The sequence below is a fragment of the Ornithorhynchus anatinus genome, chromosome 6 (genome assembly GCF_004115215.2).
Source record: "Ornithorhynchus anatinus isolate Pmale09 chromosome 6, mOrnAna1.pri.v4, whole genome shotgun sequence".
Lineage (NCBI taxonomy): Eukaryota > Metazoa > Chordata > Mammalia > Monotremata > Ornithorhynchidae > Ornithorhynchus > Ornithorhynchus anatinus.
Window position 1 is genome coordinate 38,267,185 of NC_041733.1, and position 7,741 is coordinate 38,274,925.

Here is a 7,741-nt window from a genome sequence, read left to right on the forward strand (position 1 = left end):
ACCTGGTCATCATCCTTGACTTCTCTCGTTCCATCCACGTTAGCAAGCCATCTCTAAATCCTATCAGTTCTACCTTCACAACATCACCAAAATCACCCCTTCCTCTCTGTCCAAACTGCAATCACATTAATGCAAGCATTAGCCTATTAGCTTCCCTGCTGACTTCCCTGCCTCCTGTCTCTCCCCACTCCAGTCCAGACTTCACTCTGCTGTCTGAATCATTTTTCCACAGAAAAGTTAAGTTCATGTTTCCCCACTCCTCAAGAAACTTTAGTGATTTTCTATGTACTTCCACATCAAAGAAAAATTACTCATCATTGGCTTTAAAGCACTTAATCACCTTGCCCACTCCTACCTCACTACTCTCCTACTATAAACCACACACTTTGTTCCTCTAACGCTAACCTCCATCTCGTCTATCTTGCCGCCGACCTCTCGCCCATACTCTACCTCTGGTCTGGAATGCCTTCTCTCCTCAAATCAGACAGTTAATTGCTCTCCGCCACTTCACAGCCCTGATGAAGGCACATCTTCAGGAAGCCTTTCCTAAGCCCTCCTCTCCTCTTCTCTCACTCCCCTCTTGCTGCTTTTACTTGCTCCATCATTCATCCCCCTTCCCAGCCCACAGCACGCATTCATATATCTCTACATATCTGTAATTTATTTATCCATTTATTTATATTTAGTTGTCTGTCTCTCCCTCTAGACTATGAGCTTGCTGTGGGCAGGAATGTGTCTGTTATTATTCTGTACTCTCCCAAGCACTTAGTACAGTGCTTTGCACACAGTAAGTGCTCAATAAATATGATTGAATTGAAGACAATCATTAATGTGAATAAATAATGGATAAGTATGTAAGTGCTGTGGAGCTGAGGGAGGGGTGAATAACAGGGGCAAACTCAGGTGCAAGGGTAACATAGAAGGGAGTGGGAGAGGAGGAAATGAGGGCTTAATCAGGGAAGGCCTCTTGGAGGAGATGTGTCTTCAATAAGGCTTCAAATGAAGGGAGAGTGATCGCCTGTTGGCTATAATAATAATAATAATGATAATGTTAGTATTTGTTAAGCGCTTACTATGTGCAGAGCTTAGAACACTGGGGTAGATACAGGGTGATTCAGGTTGTCCCACGTGGGGGCTCCCAGTTTTAATCCTCATTTTACAGATGACGGTAACTGAAGCACAGAGAAGTAGAGTGACTTGCCCAGTCACACAGCTGACAAGTAAGCAGAGTTGGGATTTGAACCCATGACCTCTGACTCCAAAGCTCAGGCTCTTTCCCACTGAGCCACACTGCTTCCAAGAGGGAAGCAGTGAAGAGGGAAGGCCTTCCAGGAGGGAGGTAGGGTGGGGTGACAGGTTGGCAGCGAGACAGATTGAGATTCAAGTACAGTGAACCGGTTGGCATTAGAAGAGCAAACTGTGTGGGGGCTCAGTGCCAAGTACCCCCTCTGGGCAGAGCACGTGTGATGAAGGGACCCTAGCAAGACACCTAAACAACAGATACATAGGGGGAAGCAAACAAGCCAAGAGGGAGGAATAAATAAGAAAAAGACAGGGTAAGACATAGTCTCAAGCAACACAATACAGGTTAGGGCTGTGAAAAACAAAACTGACAAAGATGTAGATGAATGTCAAGGCAGGTCACCCTCACCGAGGTCCTGCAAGCATCTTTGGTGGCAATGTTGGAGATGATTGCATTTAAGATGGAGGGATTATTCATTGCCATGTCATTAACGGCATTAATGATAATAATAGTAATAATAATAATGGCATTTAAGTGCTTACTACGTGCCAAGGACTCTTCTAAGCGCTGGGGTAGATATAAGATAAGTGAGTTGGACAGTGTCCCTGTCCCACATAGGACTCACAGTCTTAATCGCCATTTTACAGATGAGGGAACTGAGATACAGAGACGTGAAGTGACTTGTCAAAGGTCATGTAGCAGACGAATGGCCGACCCCATATTAGAATCCCTGACCTTCTGACTTCTAGGCCAGTGCTCTATCTACTAGGCCACAGTGCTACTCATAAGCAAAAATATTGCTTATGCTCTTTATGTATGTTTGACCTTGAACCTGTTAAACTTTATACTTGACATTTTCATTTAGATTAGAGAAGCAGCGTTGCCTAGCGGATAGAGAACGAGCCTGGGAGTCAGGAGGATCTGAGTTCTAATCCTGACTCCACTTGATTTATTCATTCAGTTGCAGTTAATGAGTGCTTACTGTGTGCAAAGCACTGTACTAAGACCTTGGAAGAGTACAATGCAACCAATAGACTGACACATTCCCTGCCCACAATGAGTTTACAGATATTTCACCTAGGGCAAGTCACATAACTTTTCTGTGCCTCATCTGTAAAATTGGGATGAAGACTGTGAGCTCAGTGTGGGACAGGGACTCTGTCTAACCTGATCAACTTGTATCTACCCCAGTGCCTAGAAGAGTGCCTGACACATAGTAATCACTTATGAGATACCATAAAACCACTCTCTGTATGCATTAAAAAACAACAACTGGCATTTAACTCAGAAATATCTCAAAACAAACACTTGTTTGGGGAGGCAGTGTGGCCTAATGGATAGAGGGCGGGGTTGGGAGTCAGGTGATCTGGTCCTGGCTCTGCCGCTCCACCTTCTGGGTGATCTAAAACAAGTCACCTGGACTTGCTCTGTCTCAGTTTCCTCATCTTTAAAATATTCTTTCTTCCCTCCTCTTAGAACATGAGCTCTGGGTGACCTGGATCCTAGCTTAATATCTCATATCTAGTGCCACCCTTGGTATATTGTAAGGACTTGATAAATAACCTCACTATTTTTTTTTTTAGTATTTAGTGTTAAATCTTTGCCTTCTTGTCACTTGCTTAGGCTAGTTCCTCAGAATAGGTAATTTTAGTAAATTTAGTGAAGGTTGGACAGGAAGAAATGTGACCAGTGTTAATCCACAAAATATGGAAATGAGATTTAATTCATTTTGCACAGGCAATATTTGGAAAAGGAGGTTTTCTGACCTTACCTCCTCAGCACGGCAAATGCCATAATACATTCTCTCTTCTCTATTCCAGAGTAGTCTGCTGCATTCATTTTTCCCTTCCACGACACAGTGAAGAATGTCACAAAGTAAAGATCTCTGGAAATATATTTTTTTCCATGTGTGTTTGCTCTTCAGGGATTTTTCTCACTTGTTCTTCTGGGTATTATGGCCAACAGAGCCAAATAAGTGACTTTATGGGCCCCCAGTGATTTGTTTTTGCTTTGGTGTAGATCCAACATTAAAAGGCAAGCTCACACATCTAGGGTAGGAATATGGATACATTATTTTCTTGAGATCTTTTGAAAATCAACGAAATCATAATTTCCAAAAGGAATCTGAAATGTTAGGATCTGGAAAGGGATGTTACAAAGATCATTAAATTTAAAATGACAGCAGTTCGACAAACTGTTTTTATCTTTCACCGTGAAGGTGTGCTATATATGGAACTAAAGATCCAAGTGGAAAGTCCTCTAATCTGGAGAAATCCAAATGGTGCCCTGGTGATTTTTGCAGCAATAGAGCTCTGCATGGATTGCATTCTTAGTACTACCATGGGGGTGGGGTGTTTAGCGGGAGGGGAAACGAGTTCGGTGTGATTGGCTTTCTCACAAACCTTTCTCCCTGGGAGACTTACCCCCTGTCTTCCTTCCCATTTACTAGCACTTTTTCCTAGCCCGCTGGACAAAGCATCTGCCTAGGTGGAAATTCAGGGTACCTTCTAAATCTGGCATAAATCTTCCTGAGGGCAAGCCCCGCTGAAAATCAATGGAAACTAATCCTTGTGTTTTTCTAAGCCCTCAAAATGAAAATATTTTCCTGTGGCAGGGCTAACCTGTAAAAGCACTAACACCCTTTTAAACAGTGGTTCAAGGCCCGCTAGGTTCGGGCTGCAGCAGATGAAGAAAGTGTCCCTGAAAGGACAGCTCTGTCAAGTCCTTATATCCCCTTTATATAGACAAAGATGATGATGATGATAATTATTCCCAGTGGACTGCAAGCTACTCTCAGTGGCATTGTTTACGGTATGTGTTAAGAACTTGCTTGCATCCAGGAACTGTATTAAGCTCTGGGTTAGATACAAGCTTATCGGGTTGGACAGAATCCTTGTCTCGCATGGGGGTCACAGTTTTATTCCCCGTTTCAGAGATGAGGTCACAGAGAAGTGAAGTGATCTGCCCTAGGTCACACAGCAGAGACTTGCACTGTGCTCTCCAAAGCATAAACCAAGAAAGCGCTCAACAAATACCATTGATTGATTGATATTATTATTGTTAAGAATGATTATTTGAGAATTCCTATATTTGGGGTCTTTTGGTGGAGTGTGAGAAAGGCAACTGATTGCCTGGGAAACCACATAGAGAAATAATGAGTCCTAGAGTTCTCCTTAGGTGGTGCTAATCAAGGATTTGAGGTGGAGCAAAGCTAGCCAGAGTCTGGATGGAATTAGCTCAGTTGCATCATGTGAAACAGCTGAAGAGATCTACAGTAACCTTTTTTTTTTCATAAAACTATATTTGTTAAGCACTTACTATGTACCAGGCCCATTCTAACGGCTGGGGTAGATAGAAGCTAATCACGTTGGACACTGTCCATGTCCCACATTGGAGCTCATAGTCTTAAATCCTATTTTACAGGTGAGGTGATTGAGCCACAGAGAAGTGAAGTGAGTTGCCCAAGATCACACAGCAGACAAGTGGCAAATCTGGGATTAGAACCCAGATTCTTCTGAGCCCCATTGTGGTCTAGTGGATAGAGCACGGGCCTGGGAGTCAGTAGGGCCTGTGTGCTAATCTTGGCTCCACCACTTGCTTGCTGGGTGACCTCGGTCAAGTCACATCCCTTCTTTGGGCCTCAGTTCCCTCATCTGTAAAATGGGGATGAAGACTATGAACTCCATGTGGGACGGGGATCGTGTTCAACCCAATATGTTTCTATCCACCCCCGGTACTTAGTAAAATGCCTGGCACCCAGTAAGCACTTAAAAATATCAGTATTACTATTATTATTGTTACTACTATTATTATCCCCTCGCTCTAACCACTAGACCACATCTCCTTAACGTTGTGGTGTGTGCTAACATACAGAGTGAGGGATCTCCCCGCCCTGCCTAGAAGCGCCTTGCAAGTGACAAATTTGTTGGTAAGATCACGGCAAGACAAGTTTTACTTTTCTGTAAGAGGAAAATAAACTTTTCCTGGATGAGGTTGGTTAGCACCCCCGCCCCACCATTACATTAGTGGTCAGAAACTAACAAAAAGGCAGCCCTTCTTGATAATAAAGGTGAGAAGAAAAGAGCCCTCACATAATACTGAATTTTAACAGTACAAATTTGAAAGAGACTTTGCGTTTTTAGAAATTTCTAGACCAGTCACAAGGCAGCAGGGCTGGCGGGAAGTAGAAAATTCTGACAAAAAGAGTGACAGCCAGGTTTTCAGGCTGATGGCATAGCGAGGAAGAGGGCTTTATTACTGAGAGCTCACATTTACAGAGCACTGTACTAAGCATCTGGAAGTGTAAAATGCAACAAAATTGCATGGGCCTTGGAGTCAGAGGTCATGGGTTCTAATCCCCGCACTGCCGCTTGTCAGCTCTCTGACTTTGGGCAAGTCACTCAACTTCTCTGTGCCTCAGTTACCTCATCTGCAAAATGGGGATTTAAAACTGTGAGCCCCACGTGGGACAATCTGATTACCTTCTATCTACCCCAGGGCTTGAAACAGTGCTTGGCACATAGCAAGTGCTTAACAAATACCATCATTATAATAATTATCACTTGTTCAATGCTTACTATGTGCCAGGCATTGTACTAAGTCTTGGGAGGGATGGAAGCAAATCAAGTTGGAAACGGACCCTGTCCCATGTGGGGCTCACATATGGAGCTAAGAAAGATGGAACCGGCAAAAATGTGAAGCCGTGTGACCTTGATTGGGATTCCTTCTGTAAGCGCTCAATAAATATGATTTAGAATGAATGAATATCTGCTGTGCTGGAAAGATCATACCTGTCCAGCTGATTTGCTATGAAGTGATTCAAAGAAGGCATTGTAAAGATAGACTTCAGAAGCCTAAGGGCTCTGATTAGCCACTGCCGCTATTGAGTAGGTCATTATACAAAAGGCCAATCCGAACGCATCCATGTGGAATGGAATCTTGTCACTTGTGTTTTCACCCATGTCTATACACACAGAGGTGAATTTACAATCCAGAGTGTCATCTTAAAATCTGAATGACAAAAAGAGCAAGAAAACATAGTGGAGTCAAATACTGAAAACTCTGAAAAGTGCAGGCATTGCCAGAGGATATAAATTCAGATGTCATTTGAAATAATTTGTGATCAGTAAGTAAACAACTTAGGGAGACAGGGAGCTAACTCTCTCTTTCTCCGAATTGTTCATCTAGCTCATAGCTTGTTGTGGGCAGGGAACACATCTATCGACTCTAATACATCGTACTCTTCGGACAGTGCTCTGCATACGGGAAACGTTCAATAAATATGGCCGATCGATAGCTGTTGTTTCATTTTGAAAGTGGAGGAGAATCTCAAACAATGAGTCAAAGTGCAAAGTGGTTGGGAGACCATTTCAGCAGATACAAAAACCTGGAAAGCAGCGATCAGGAGAGGGAAGCAGGGAAACTTTGAACAAAGACTTCATAGTTGAAGTCTTCAGAAATGAGAGCTTTGTTGAGAAGCAGTGTGGCTTAGTGGAAAGAGCATGGGCTTGGGAGTCAGAGGTCGTGTGTTCTAATCCCGACTCCGCCACTTATCTGCTGTGTGACCTTGGGTAAGTTACTTCACTTATCTGTGCCTCAGTTACCTCAACTGTAAAATGAGGATTGGAAGTGTGAGCCCCACGTTGGACAGGGACTATGTCCAACCCTATCTGCTTGCACCCTCCCCAGTGCTTACTACAACACCTCGCACACAGTAAGCATTTAATAAATACCATAATTACGATTATTATAAATGTGGATACCATGATGTGGACTCAAAGACGAGACAAACCCATTAATACAACATGGGTCTATCGTACCGTGAACACAATGTAGAAAGAGGGTAGATCCCCACTAGGTTTTTCTAGCACATTCACTCACAGAGATCAAATTCACAGTCAGCTCTATTGTCTTTGAAATGATGCAGATCCATGAATAAGCTCATCCTCTAGATTGTAAACTCACTGTGGGTAGGGAATGTGCCTGTTACATTGTACCCACCCAAGTGCTTAGTACAGTGCTCTGCACCCAATAAGAACCCAAAGAATGCAAATGATTGATTGATTCATTAGTGAAACTAAAGGCACATTTGTCAGAGAGTGGAGAACATCAGGAAATACACTTGGCCTTCCAAATAGCCCTAACTCTAAGTAATAAATTGGGAAAGAGAAAGATTCAGGCCAAGAAAGGAGCTTCAGAAACCTGAAAATGGTGGCCTGATCTTTGGTACTGACTTGTAGTGGACAAAAATTAATCACCAGGCTAAATCCAGGACATGAATCAAATTGGAAAGAAGATGTAACGTCCATTCTGAAGATAATCCTAAAAAATAAGTTCAAATATCAGACTGACAGTTGTTGTATAATTATTCTAGTACATTTGAGAAGTTCAGTAATCATTTGTTATTTCTGCTTTTCTGTCCATTATTCACCCACTTACTGTCTTAAGTGCCTAGTGACCTTTATTCTGATTTATAAACACGCAGCAGAAGACAAATGA